Here is a 14605-nt window from a genome sequence, read left to right on the forward strand (position 1 = left end):
GGTTTGTCTTTATGGGGTGGGCTTGGATGTTCTCTCAGGACATCCAAAGCTGGTGAATCCTGGTGCTGGATGACTTCTCACTGTGGAAGATGATGCAAAGGCACTGAGTTTCCATAGAAGAAGCAAGTTTTCTGTGGAGCACCACGTTCTCCAGCTGTGGCTACATAGTGGGGACATGCTGAGGGTGTCTTCCAATCTCATGTCAAGGACTACTGCTCTTCGTATGGGTGCAAAGGATGAAGATGACCTTCCTGGAAGACCCTTGGGTTCATGGCTCACCTGCCTATTTCCATTGGTGTCCGAGTGCTACTTTTATGTTGAGCCCCCATTACTTAGCTTTTACCACAGTTTGAATGCAAGATAACCATAAGCCTAAAAAGATTTTTAAATTGGTGAAGAATGGGGGCATTTGGGTGGCTCAGTGTTGGGCATCTGCCTTTGGCTCAGGTCGCGATCCCAGGGTCCTGGGATTGAGTCTTGCATCAGGCTCCCTGCAGGGAGTCTGCTTCCTTCTCTGCCTGTGTCTCTGCCTCTCTCTGTTCCTTTCATGAATAAATAAATAAAATCTTTTTAAAAATTGGTAAAGAATGTTGGGCAGAAAGAGGAAAAAAAGTGCACACTTAATATTATATATTATGTGCAAACTATATGCACTTAGTTTGAAATTGTTGCTTACTATTTATATGAACTTGCTCTTATTGTTCAACTGTTTTGTTTTTCTCTTTGTGAAAGTTGTGAGTCTCTTGGGTTAAGCTGGGATACATCGTCATTTATCTTACTGAAATTAATGGAAACTCCCCCCCCCCATTTATTTCTTCTTCTCTTCAGGGCAGAATTTTCAGAAATAAGCCCAAGTTGTTAAATTAAGTGAGAGATACGTATGTGAATTAAGATGTTTCACACCCTCTAATTTATTTTACCTCTTGGCCCTTTCCCCCAACAGAAATAGTCATGGATGGTGAGGCACTTCAAGCTTACACTTCAGGGAAGAGGTAATGAAGTTGTGGCTTTTGAGTTCCAAAGTAAGCTTTTGCTATGCATGCCAGAGAGAATAGCTGTGAGAGATAAAGTTCTCTTCATTGTTGGAGCTTATCAGCCTAAATTTCTTCAATAATTGGGTTGGGTTGGGGCCACCCTCCTGCCCTCGCCAGCAGACAAAGGCGAAAGGATGATGAGCCAGTTTACTCCTTCCTAGACTGGAAGGTCCTGGCCAAGTAGGGTATAGGGATCCCTGAGCATCTCCCCTACTGAGTGGGTGGGGAGTGGGGGGAGATGGAGGCTCCAGGTGGGACACTGGGCACTGAGTGATGTGGGCAGCTGGAGGTGAGATGTTCAGAGCGTCCCTGTCCCTGAAGCAGAAGGCAGGCTTCGGGGACACAGGAGCATGCCTTGGCAAGGGAGCCAGGACTCAGGACTGATGCTTCCCTGATGCCCTCATGCTCGGAGGCCTTAGGACTATGATCCTTCACCCAGACAAAGAGAGCAAGAAGGGAATCCAGAACTGAATTGAAGGAGTTTTCCCAGAGTTCAATAGGTACTCATTCCTCTTATGAAGTTAAGTGGAACCTTGAGGTGGAGAATGATCTGATTTTGTGGTAGACAGGCAAAGGGGAATCCACACAGCAACCACAGCTTGCAGTCCTGGCACCTAAAGCCCTTGTGAACCAGGATGTGTCCTTTTGCCACCAGAAGATGGCCACCAGACTAGAGCTGACCATCATGGAGCTCAGGATGGCTGTGCCCACGGGGGTAGTTTGGCCCCCGAGCCTCCCCTCTGTCCAAGAACCCACCAAAGAGTAGTTTAGTCTGGGTGGGTTTTCTATCTTCAACAATAACAAAAATTAGAATTTACTCAATGAGTTATTAAAGCATGTAAGATCAGAGGGAGTTTATGAAGCACTTAGTAAAATAAATTAGAGTACCTTAATTTAGAAATATTAATTCATTCACCTTAATTTGTACACTTTTAATCATTCTTACATACTTATTAAAACAAAGTCCCCGAGAAATATTTTCTTTTATGAACTACAACAAAAAAATTTCAACAAATGTTCTCTAATTCAGATTTCATGACAATGCAGATTGTCTTAGCCTTGTTGCAATAAAATATTGAGGCTTCATGTTCACATATGCACAGAAATATTAATAAGCTAATAAATTTACATGTGGTCCCCTTTAAATTAATTAATTTTATTTGATGTTATTAGATAATCATTTTTGATGGAATGTGTGAAACGATTTCTTTAAGCATCAAGCTCACTATGCAGATATCAGGAAAAAAGTGCTGAGCAAGAAGCAACTGCTGCCATAAACTCATTCCTGACATTCTATCAGAGTAAATGCATTTTTCTCCTTCTGGTTGACTGACTTTGAGGAAATCTGTTGAGTTCATTCAATCTTGGCTGTCATTTGAGCCTTTCCTTTTTTTCCGATGTGCTGAAGAGTTTATTTAAATGATTCATTTGGTGGATTAGAAGTGATAAGCATCTCACACCTTTTAATAATTTGCGTAAATATCTTGGCTCTACTTCAGCAGACACACCTATTCAGTACTTCACGTGGTAATGCTGCCTTCCAATCAGCATGATTAGCTCCATCTCCTGCCAGACGTAGCCCTGCCCAGGACACCCAAGATATTCCAGCATACATCCTCCCTTTCATGTTGAAATGAAAAGTTGTGGATAAACACATTGGGTGAAGCTGATGACACTCATGGTGGTAGAGACTGGATCCTTGCAACACAGGGAGGCCAGAAATAAACAAGCAAGAACCTGATACACAAGAGAAGCAACTCCTGGACTTCCAGTAACAGGACACACATTGCAGCCAAATGCGTGATTGGAAGTACCTCCTCTTGTCACAGCCAAAGACTAAGTCAAACTCCAGTTTATCTTGAAATGTATGTGCTTTCTTGAGCCTTTAAGAGGTCAGTTTGGTTTCACATTAATATTTTTGTTTTACTGTCTGATGTTAATTGAGTATAAGATCTTCTTGGATCACCTTTAAAATCACCTTGTCTTCCAGATATATATGTCATAGTCGCTTCCTGGGATCAGAGCACACACTTCCAACAGGTGCACTGGGACCATCCTGCCAGTGTTGCCTACATCGGAAAGCAATGTCAGTATTGAATGTGCAAGATTCTCCCCAGCACAGCACTCAGTGTAAGAAGACATCATTATTAAGTATTTGTTGGGTTTAAAGCACTGTGAAATTATTCCTTCAGTTATAGTTAAAAAATAAGTGGATGTATTTTTCCAGACCTTGAGTAGATTCTGGATCTCACTTGTGAGGATTAGGAAGGTTTAAGTAACCCCTGCCCCTGATTTCCTTATCATCCTCTTTCCTGTACTTCCTATGATCTCAAATCCCAGGATTCCGTTCATTCTCAGGGAAAGGCTCTGCCTCCAGAGGAGAGTGAGGAGAGTGAGGAGAGTTGGGGAAAAATACCAAAGATGGAAAAACCACACAGAATTTGGGAGTGATTGAAAGGAGAGCTCTGATGCTCTACTGGAAGAACTCTTGCATGTTTCAACACTCCCTACCATCCCATCCTGCCCAGAGATTTTGGGGATGCTTATCACCACATCTGAACTTAGCCCAACCTGACTGGTACGTCTTCCTAAAACAAAAATATGACCAAGCCACGCCCCTACCTGAAAACTGCCAGCTATCCCAGACGAGGTAGCAAGTCAAGTCCTACGACACCCACTGACCTGCCTGGCACCACACACCCTTAATTTACCTGGATTGGCCCTTACACACCCCTGTGATCTTATCTCAGGACCTGGTGGATCTCTGAGATGGACCTGTTGGAGTGAAATTGCTGGGCGAGCACTGTAGCTCTATAAGGTTTGGCCAAGGTTGTATGGGGGTGGTCTTACATGTATACTCTGAGCAGAGAAGCATGGAGATCTCCATCTCTGTACACACAAGCCCGCATGTATCATCACACTTCCTTTTCCTGGACAAATGTCACAGGATATTAAATACAGTTGGTAGGGAGGGAGACATTAATTGTATTTTTCTCTGTATTCTCTGCAAGCTTGGGACAGCTCACCTTTCCTGTATGTATCACATGCACACACTTCATCACATGTACTGCTGCATATAAATACATCATGTTGGTTCATCCCTTGGCATTTTGCACATCCTCTCCTGCTTTCTCCCTGTCAATCTACTGTTTAGTCTTTACAGTCAAGGTAAACCCCCTCCACTGTAAGACTGGGGGAAATTTTTACCCCGGTTCTCTCTGTCGTCCGCTCCTGTGTCCTATGTCTGGATGTTACCTCGTGGCATCCTGAGAACACATTTCTATGCCTGGATCCAGGAAGGGACAGGAAGTGCCCCTGTGCACGAGGGGGTGTCTGGATGTTCAGGGGAAGGAGAAGGGAGGCAGCAGAGGGAGGCAAGGACACCTAGCACTTGCCATCTGGCCCCTGGCGGGGCTACGGGATGCAGGAAGGGTACCCAGGGCCTCCAAGGATGGGGACAGAGGAGGGTAGCAGCATGGCCATCAGGGAGGCTTTGTGAAGTTGTGACAAATGCCTTTGTCCTTGACAGATGGACAAGCTACACAGGGATCCCGGCCGTGTCCCTGTAGTTCTGTTTTTGTTTTGATTCGCTCATGTTTTCAGTCCTGTGTTAAGTACATAAAAGGAGGCTGGTTCTGCCTTTGCCCTTTACCTCCCTCAGGGAAAGCTTGATGATGGGAGATGGGCAACCTCTACAGGCCCAGACGGGGCCACCCTGCTCCACCTGCAAAGCTGGCTGTGCTCAAGCACAGTCCTCCCAATGGCAACAGGCACAAAATAGCTGTGCCCTTTGGTTTCTCCCTTTGCCCCACCTCCTGGCTGGGATGTTGTTTAATAGGCCAAGACTTTGGATTTTCTTTTTTTTTTTTTTTGTATGTTGGAAGTAAAAATATTTTCAAATTTAATTAATTTATTTTTTTACCTTTTATTTTTTAATTTTTAAAAAATTTTTTATTGGAGTTCAATTTGCCAACATATAGCATAACACCAGTGGTCATCCCACCAAGTGCCCCCCTCAGTGCCCATCACCCAGTCACCCCAACCCTCTGCCCACCTCCCCTTCCACTACCCCTTGTTCATTTCCCAGAGTTAGGTATCTGTCATGTTTTGTCACCCTCACTGATATTTTCACTCATTTTCTCTCCTTTCCCTTTATTCCCTTTCACTAATTTTTATATTCCCCAAATGAATGAGACCATATCATGTTTGTCCTTCTCTGATTGACTTACTTCATTCAGCATAATACCCTCCAGTTCCATCCACGTTGAAGCAAATGGTGGGTATTTGTCATTTCTAATGGCTAATATTCTATTGTATACATAGACCACATCTTCTTTATCCATTCATCTTTCGATGGACACCGAGGCTCCTTCCACAGTTTGGCTATTGTGGACATTGCTGCTAGAAACATCGGATACGGGAGTTCCAGCATTTCACTGAATCTGTATCTCTGGGAAATCCCCAGCAGTGCAATTGCTGGGTCGTAGGGCAGATCTGTTTTTAACTCTTTGAGGAACCTCCACACAGTTTTCCAGAGTGGCTGCACCAGTTCACATTCCCACCAACAGTGCAAGAGGGTTCCCCTTTCTCCGCATCCTCTCCAACATTTGTTGTTTCCTGTGTTTTTAATTTTCCCCATTCTCACTGGTGTGAGGTGGTATCTCATTGTGGTTTTGATTTGTATTTCCCTGATGGCAAGGGATGCGGAGCATTTTCTCATGTGCGTGTTGGCCATGTCTATGTCTTCCTCTGTGAGATTTCTGTTCATGCCTTTTGCCCATTTCATGATTGGATTGTTTGTTTCTTTGCTGTTGAGTTTAATAAGTTCTTTATAGATCTTGGAAACTAGCCCTTTATCTGATACGTCATTTGCAAATATCTTCTCCCATTCTGTAGGTTGTCTTTCAGTTTTGTTGACTGTTTCTTTTGCTGTGCAGGAGCTTCTCATCTTGATGAAGTCCCAATAGTTCATTTTTGCTTTTGGTTCTCTTGCCTTCATGGATGTATCTTGCCAGAAGTTGCTGTGGCCGAGTTCAAAAAGGGTGTTGCCTGTGTTCTCCTCTAGGATTTTGATGGAATCTTGTCTCACATTTAGATCTTCCATCCATTTTGAGTTTATCTTTTGTGTATGGTGCAAGAGAGTGGTCTAGTGTCATTCTTCTGCATGTGGATGTCCAATTTTCCCAGCACCATTTATTGAAGGGACTGTCTTTCTTCCAATGGATAGTCTTTCCTGCTTTGTCGAATATTAGTTGACCATAAAGTTGAGGGTCCACTTCTGGGTTCTCTATTCTGTTCCATTGATCTATGTGTCTGTTTTTGTGCCAGTACCACACTGTCTTGATGACCACAGCTTCGTAGTACAACCTGAAATCTGGCATTGTGATGCCCCCAGATATGGTTTTCTTTTTTAAAATTCCCCTGGCTATTCAGGGTCTTTTCTGATTCCACACAAATCTTAAGATAATTTGTTCCAATTCTCTGAAGAAAGTCCATGGTATTTTGATAGGGATTGCATTAAACGTGTAGATTGCCCTGGGTAACTGACATTTTCACAATATTAATTCTTCCAATCCATAAGCACGGAATATTTTCCATCTCTTTGTGTCTTCCTCAATTTCTTTCAGAAGCGTTCTGTAGTTTTTAGGGTATAGATCCTTTACCTCTTTGGTTAGGTTTATTCCTAGGTAACTTAAGCTTTTGGGTGCAATAGTAAATGGGACTGACTCCTTCATTTCTCTTTCTTCAGTCTCATTGTTAGTGTATAGAAATGCCACTGACTTTTGGGCATTGATTTTGTATCCTGCCACACTGCCAAATTGGTGTATGAGTTCTAGCAATCTTGGGGTGGAGTCTTTTGGGTTTTCTATGTAGAGTATCATGTCATCCGCGAAGAGGGAGAGTTTGACTTCTTCTTTGCCAATTTGAATGCCTTTTCTTTCTTTTTGTTGCCTGATTACTGAGGCTAGGACTTCCAGTACTATGTTGAATAGTAGTGGTGAGAGTGGACATCCCTGTCTTGATCCTGATGTTAGGGGAAAGGCTCCCAGTGCTTCCCCATTGAGAATGATATTTGCTGTGGGCTTTTCGTAGATGGCTTTTAAGATGCTGAGAAATGTTCCCTCTATCCCTACACTCTGAAGAGTTTTGATCAGGAATGGATGCTGTATTTTGTCAAATGCTTTCTCTGCATCTATTGACAGGATCTTATGGTTCTTGTTTTTTCTCTTTCTGATATGATGAATCACATTGATTATTTGACGAGTGCTGAACCAGCCTTGCATTCCAGGGATAAATCCCACTTGGTCATGATGAATAATCTTCATAATGTACTGTTGGATCTCATTGGCTAGTATCTTGTTGAGAATTTTTGCATCCATGTTCATCACGGATATTGGTCTATAATTCTCCTTTTTGGTGGGGTCTTTGTCTGGTTTTGGAATTAAGGTGATGCTGGCTTTGTAGAACAAGTTTGGACGTATTCCATCTCTTTCTATCTTTCCGAACAGCTTTAGTAGAATAGGTATGGTTTCTTCTTTAAACCTTTCATAGAATTCCCCTGGAAAGCCATCTGGCCCTGGACTTTTGTGTCTTGGGAGGTTTTTGCTCAGTTTCCTCCCTGGTTATCGGCCTGTTCAGGTTTTCTGCTTCCTGTTCCAGTTTTGGTAGTTTGTGGTTTTCCAGAAATGCGTCCATTTCTTCTAGATTGCCTAATTTACTGGCAATTTATAGCTGCTCATAATAAGTTTTTAAAATCGTTTGTATTTCCTTGGTATTGGTGGTGATCTCTCCTTTCTCATTCATGATTTTATTAATTTGAGTCTTTTCTCTTTTCTTTTAATAAGGCTGGCTAATGGTTTATCTACCTTATTAATTCTTTCAAAAAACCAACTCCTGTTTTGTTGATCTGTTCCACAGTTCTTCTGGTCTCTATTTCATTGAGTTCTGCTCGAATCTTTATTAATTCTCTTCTTCTGCTGGGTGTAGGATCTATTTGCTCTTTTTTCTCCAGCTCCTTTAGGTGCAAGGTTAGCTTTTGTATTTGAGTTCTTTCCAGTTTTTGGACAGATGCTTGTATTGCAATGTATTTCTCCCTCAGGGCTGCTTTTGCTGTATCCCAAAGATTTTGAACGGTTTTATCTTCATTCTCATTAGTTTCCATGAATCTTTTTAATTCTTCTCTAATTTCCTGGTTGACCCTTTCATCTTTTAGCAGGAAGGTCCTTAACCTCCACGTGTTTAAAATCCTTCCAAATTTCTTCTTGTGATTTAGTTCTAGTTTCAAAGCATTATGGTCTGAAAATATGCAGGGGATGATCCCAATCTTTCGGTATCAGTTCAGACCTGATTCGTGACCCAGTATGTGGTATGTGCACTTGAGAAGAATGTGTATTCAGTTGCGTTTGGATGTAAAGTTCTGTAAATATCTGTGAAATACATCTGGTCCAATGTATCATTTAAAGCTCTTGTTTCTTCGGAGATGTTGTGCTTAGAAGATCTGTCGATTGTAGAAAGTGCTGTGCTCAAGTCACCAAGTATAAGTGTATTATTATCTAAGTATGTCTTTACTTTGGTTATTAATTGATTGATATACTTGGCAGCTCCCACATTTGGGGCATAAATATTCATGATTGTTAAGTCCTCTTGTTGGATAGATCCTTTAAGTATGATATAGTGTCCCTCTTCATCTCTCACTACAGTCTTCAGGATAAACTTTAGTTTATCTGATATAAGGATGGCTACCCCTGCTTTCTTTTGAGGACCATTTGAATGGTACATGGATCTCCAACCTTTTATTTTAAGGCTGTAGGTGTCCTTCTGTCTAAAATGAGTCTCTTGTAGACAGCAAATAGATGGGTCCTGCTTTTTTATCCAGTCTGAAACCCTGCGCCTTTTGATGGGGTCATTAAGGCCATTCATGTTTAGAGTTACTATTGAAAGATATGAATTTAGTGTCATCATGATACCTATTTAGTCCCTGTTTTTGTGGATTGTTTCCTTGGGCTTCCTCTTTCTTTTACAGAGTCCCCCTTATTATTTCTTGCAGAGCTGGTTTGGTGGTCACATATTCTTTCAGTTTCTGCCTATGTTGGAAGATCTTTATCTCTCCTTCTATTCTGTATGAGAGCTTTGCTGGATAAAGTATTCTTGGCTGCATGTTCTTCTCATTTAGGACCCTGAATATATCCTGCCAGCCCTTTCTGGCCTGCCAGGTCTCTGTGGAGAGGTCTGCTGTTAACCTAATACTTCTCCCCATAAAGGTTAGAGATTTCTTGTCTCTTGCTGCTTTAAGGATCTTCTCTTTATCTTTGGAATTTGTAAGTTTCACTAGTAAATGTCGAGGTGTTGAGGGGTTTGTATTGATTTTAGGGGGGGATCTTTCTATCTCCTGGATCTGAATGCCTGTTTCCCTTCCCAAGTTAGGGAAGTTCTCAGCTATGATTTGTTCAAATACACTTTCTGGTCCTCTGTCTCTTTCGGCGCCCTCGGGAACCCCAATTAAATGTAGATTTTTCCTTCTGAGGCTGTCATTTATTTCCCTTAACCTATCCTCATGATCTTTTAATTCTTTTTCTCTTTGTTCCTCAGCTTCCTTCCTTGCCATCAACTTGTCTTCTATGTCACTCACTTGTTCTTCTACCTCATTAACCCTCGTCGTTAGGACCTCCAGTTTGGATTGCATCTCATTTAATTGATTTTTAATTTCAGCTTGATTAGATCTAAATTCTGCAGTCATAAAGTCTCTTGAATCTTTTATGCTTTTTTCTAGAGCCACCAGTAGCTTTATAATTGTGCTTCTGAAATGGCTTTCTGACATTGAATTGTAATCCAAATTTTGTAACTCTGTGGGAGAGAGGACTGTTTCTGATTCTTTCTTTTGTGGTGAGCTTTTCCTTCGAGTCATTTTGCTCATTGCACAGTGGCCAAAAACAAATTGTACTTGATAGAAGCGTGAACTCTTCTCACTGTAGCATTCCAGCTGTTCTCTCTTTAAATCTCAGACCAAATTCATAGGTTTTCAGGATGATTTGAAAGTTATCTAGGTAAGTTGGTGGGGACAGGTGACTTGGGGACCCTACTCTTCCATCATCTTGCCCCGCCTCAAGACTTTGGATTTTGATAAAGAATGAGATTTGTTATTTTTATTTTATTTTAAATAAAATTGTATATATTTAGGTGTGCAATGTGACGATATATATATGTAACATACATAGAATGAAATAGTGACGATAACTGAGTCCATTAACACATCTATCACCTCACTTACTGTGTGTCTGTGTGTGGTGTGAGAACACAGGATTCACTCTCAACAAATCTCAAGTGTACAACAGTCTTACTAATTGCAATTGCCACACTGCACATTCACTCCCAAGCACTTCCTCATCTCAGCCTAGAAATTGATACCATTCGCCACCCCCTCCCAAGTCCCCCCAGCATCTGCCCCTGGAAAGCACACGCTACTCTCTGCTTCTGAGTTCAGCGTCTTTAAATCCCACAAGTAAGATCACAAAGTGTTTGTCTTGGCCTGTCCGCCTCACGTCACTTAGCACAGTGTCCCCTGTGTTCATGTTGCTGCAGAGGACAGGATTTCCTTCTCTCTTCAGGCTGAATCCTGAGGCTGAGTATTTTATAGACACTTTATGCTATGTGCTCCAGGCAGGAGAAGGACACGTATGGAAAATCCAGATGATAGAAAGAAACATCTTTTTTTTTTTTTTTTTTTTTTTAGAAAGAAACATCATTAAACAGTGATAAGAAGCTGGTTGAACACCTCTCCCCCTTCCCATTCCAGAAAGTCCCCAGGGAAGCCGAGGTAGGGAGGGCAGCTTCTAATGCAATAACAGTAGCAACCAAAGTTTACGGAGCCTTTACTCTATGCTAGATACCATACAGAGCACTCCATATGCATGATTGTATTTACACTTCACCCCAATTCTGGTAAAAGGATGTCATTATGATCTCCAGTTAGGGACTCAGGACAAGGAGGGACAGAGAGTTTGAGGAATTGGCCAGAGTTAGTTCTCTCCTTGGGGCCCAGACAGCCGATTTCTCAAATTTGCAGTGTTAAACCTCTGTGCTCTGCCTCGGGTGTGATGCCCAGGGAGGGGGAAAGCCAGCCAGCAGGGTTCTCAGCACTCTGTTTTCAGAATGTAACAACTGAAGAATACTGCAGGGATGCACACTAATGATTGCAACACACACTTGCACACCTGCACAAACCCTGGTGTGGTGCTGGGGCCCGGGTACCCACACGGAGGTTCTCACAGACACACTGACAATGCTGTCCCTGCCATAGCACTTTCCATTGTTCTGGTCATTAACATCCAGGCTGACATGATTCCTCCGACCCTGGGACTTCAAGCAACCCAAGACTTCAGGGACGTTGTGGAGGGTCATGCGTCATTTTGCTCAGACTCAGAGTGAAGCAGAACCAATGCATTCATGATGGGGTAACCCAAGCTGGTCCCAGATGAGTGGGGTTCATCATGGGTGGTATGAACCACAAGATGGGCTGTGAGGGGACCTGCCTGCCTGGGGTTAGAGCAGCATGAGGAGTTCCTGCAAGAAGCAAGCAGCACCCTCCCAGGAGGGAGGCTGAGCTGACAAACAGGAGTGGGAGCTAATCCATTTCTGACCTTGTGCCGAGAGGAAAAATCTATGGACCCCCTGGTAGCCAAAGCCCAGGGATGAGCACGGTCAGCAGATTGGACAGGCTTCACACCTAAGAGATTTTACTTGCATTTAACAAACAAAACACCACTAGACTTGTTTAAATTTTCAGGTCATGGATTTCTGGAAGTGTGAGAGAAATGCCTAGGGCTTCTAATATTTGAAAGCCCTGGAAGGACAAAACAGCACAGATGCTGGTCAGGGTCCCAGGCTTGCTGTGCTTTTGATTTGGGGGCACTTTCTCAGATGACGAAAGACATGATGGTGTCTTACAGCCAGATGAGCTGGTGAGACAACTGGTAGGTTTGATGCCTTGGTGACAACCGAGGTACCCACGGCTTAGTGCTGCTTCTCTGAAAGCAGCCTGTCTTCCTCCTTCTGGCTGATGTGCCCTCCTTGGGTGACTGGGTGACAGGAATCTAACATTGACTTGCTCCCGATCTCCGGAGACCACAGATAGGGCCACAGACCCGTGTTGTCGGTGATCTGCAGAGCTGTCCGGATTGAAGTAGTCTGATGGTAAAAGGTGCATTATTTTGAACTTCCAAAATAAAAACACAGCCATGCTTGCAACATACTCAGAGCCCATCAGACAGAAGCGGGTCCCTCCAGCAGAGAAAAGCTGGCTATGGACCACCAGGAAGCCACATCTTGGCTGATGGGGTGCCCCACTATTTATTCTATTGAACTATTTCCTCAGATTTCAATTAGAATGAATACATTATGTCAGAATGATAAGAAAGCACCTCGGAATATAATCGACATAGAGTAACGCTTTTATAATCTTCATATTTTAAGGCTTATTTCCCTACATGTGGAGTAAAATTCAGTAGATGGGACACACGTGCTGATCTCCACCACTCACTCTCCTTCCTCCAGCCCATCCCATCTGCGTCCACATGGCTCCCCCAACGGCTCCGGGCTGCCTGGCTTGCACGACCAGCTTGCAGACATCCTTCTCCTCCTCAGGGGCCCCCACGAAGGCCTGCCTCGCCCCTCCCTGCCTGTCCCCACAGAGCTGGCCCAGGCTCAGGGCTCCCATGGATTTCAATAGAAGCTCCGGGCTCGGGGAGCTCAGTCAGGACAAAGGCAGTGCAGAGTCAGACTCAAGATTTCTCAGTTCCAGAAAATTTCCTTCACTCAGATCAAATGCCTCTGGAATGCTAAGTCAAATACAGCCATTCAGTAACCGGGTTTAATGCCAGACGGGTGTAGCAAGCAAGTTGCATCAACCACCAACCACCATCTCTTTTGCAAACTAGTGTATAATATTAAGGGGATACAAGATTATCTGTTAAAGATCTGATCAGAACTTTCGGACACACAAATGGGAGCCCTGAGGTCAATAGGAGCTGTGTGTGTGTGTGTGTGTGTGTGTGTGCATGCATGTGCATGCATGTGCGTGTTAGAGGCAGGGGATGGACAGGAACATTATAGACACGTTTACAGAGAGAATATTCAGAAGGATAGGAGGAATTAGATGAGTATCCTCAGTCACCCCGATCTGGCTGAAAGTGCATCGTCAAATATTTAAAAAGAAAATAATGAATCTTACATTCGAGCTTCACAGAATAAAGAGGATTAAAATAGCTGAGCGGACAAAAAAGAGCAAGCACAAAAAGGCAAAACTTCTAATTAGTTAATACAAAACATGCTGAATCCAATTATGAGAATCCTGCAGTTCGGATTGGGTATTCTTTCTGAACAGACGAGAACAAATATGTCTTTAAATCAATACTGCATAACTGAGCATTCAAGCTTTATCCAACCGTTGCATATGTTTGAAAGGGGGCATTAAAAAGAACCCACCAGGAAAAGTGCTGACCCCGACTTTGGGCGGAGGTTCGCTGTTATAATTTTCTCAAACCCCCAAGAGACTGATAAAGAAATCTGAGTAGTTCATTAGCATAAGACTGGCTAAAATCTATTGATTTTTAACTCCATAGAATATTCTGTTTTCATTAGGATCTGCTGAGTTATATCTATTACTGTTGGGGGCGTCTGCGCCCTGGTTAACTGTGAGTCCCTGCTGTAATGAGAACACACCTTGAAGAAAACAGGGGGATCTCGGCTCTGCTGTCAGCTATTGTCACAATATTCTGGGAATCTTCCTTCGAATTCTAGCTTAGTATTTTTAGAAAGTAGCAGAGCATTTAATCCTCAATAATTAGACTTTCCCCGAAAGGACAAACTCATTTATAGGACTGTCAATTCAACCCTACCCTTCAGCTGCTACACTCAGTGTTTCACTGTAATATTTTACACAACTTAGTAGAAATGAGACAAAAGTAAGATAAAAATGTCAAAGCTGTCTTTAAATCTCAGAAGGCTCATCTAAATTTAGAAAATGCAGTTATATGCAGAAAAGTAGGCACAAAATATATATTTGGCCAACTCTTTTGACAGTATTAGGATCTTGAAAGACCAGGACTGGGGGAAGGAGTCTGTTACTGAGCCTGGGCAGGGCTGGCTTCTGACCTTGAGGCCAAGGGGTCAGGTGTGAAACATCCACCAACTTTCTGTAAGTATGTGTGCTGGGGGGTGGGGAGCCGTGGGGGTGAATCTCCCCATGTTCTCATCATTTCTACTTTCTCATCGCTTTTGTTTTGAGGTTCAAGGGTCAGTCTTGTGTTACGTTAAATGTCACCTTTCAGTTTCTAGCACACACAGGTTTGTGCACACGTGCTCAGACTCACACATGCTCATATTCATGCACTTCCAGACAGATAAGAATGAGTCACACTCAAAAACGGTTTGTGCAGAAAGATGGACACCACAGTCCTTTAAAACAGGGTAAAGTGAGACCTGGCGGTAGACATGTCCCCTTGAGGGCCACCCCGGAGTCTGGTCCCCAGTGTCCGCCAGCCTCTACATATTTATACACTTGCCCCTTTGAGAAG

The sequence above is a fragment of the Canis lupus genome, chromosome 34, assembly GCF_003254725.2.
Source record: "Canis lupus dingo isolate Sandy chromosome 34, ASM325472v2, whole genome shotgun sequence".
In the NCBI taxonomy this organism is placed as follows: domain Eukaryota; kingdom Metazoa; phylum Chordata; class Mammalia; order Carnivora; family Canidae; genus Canis; species Canis lupus.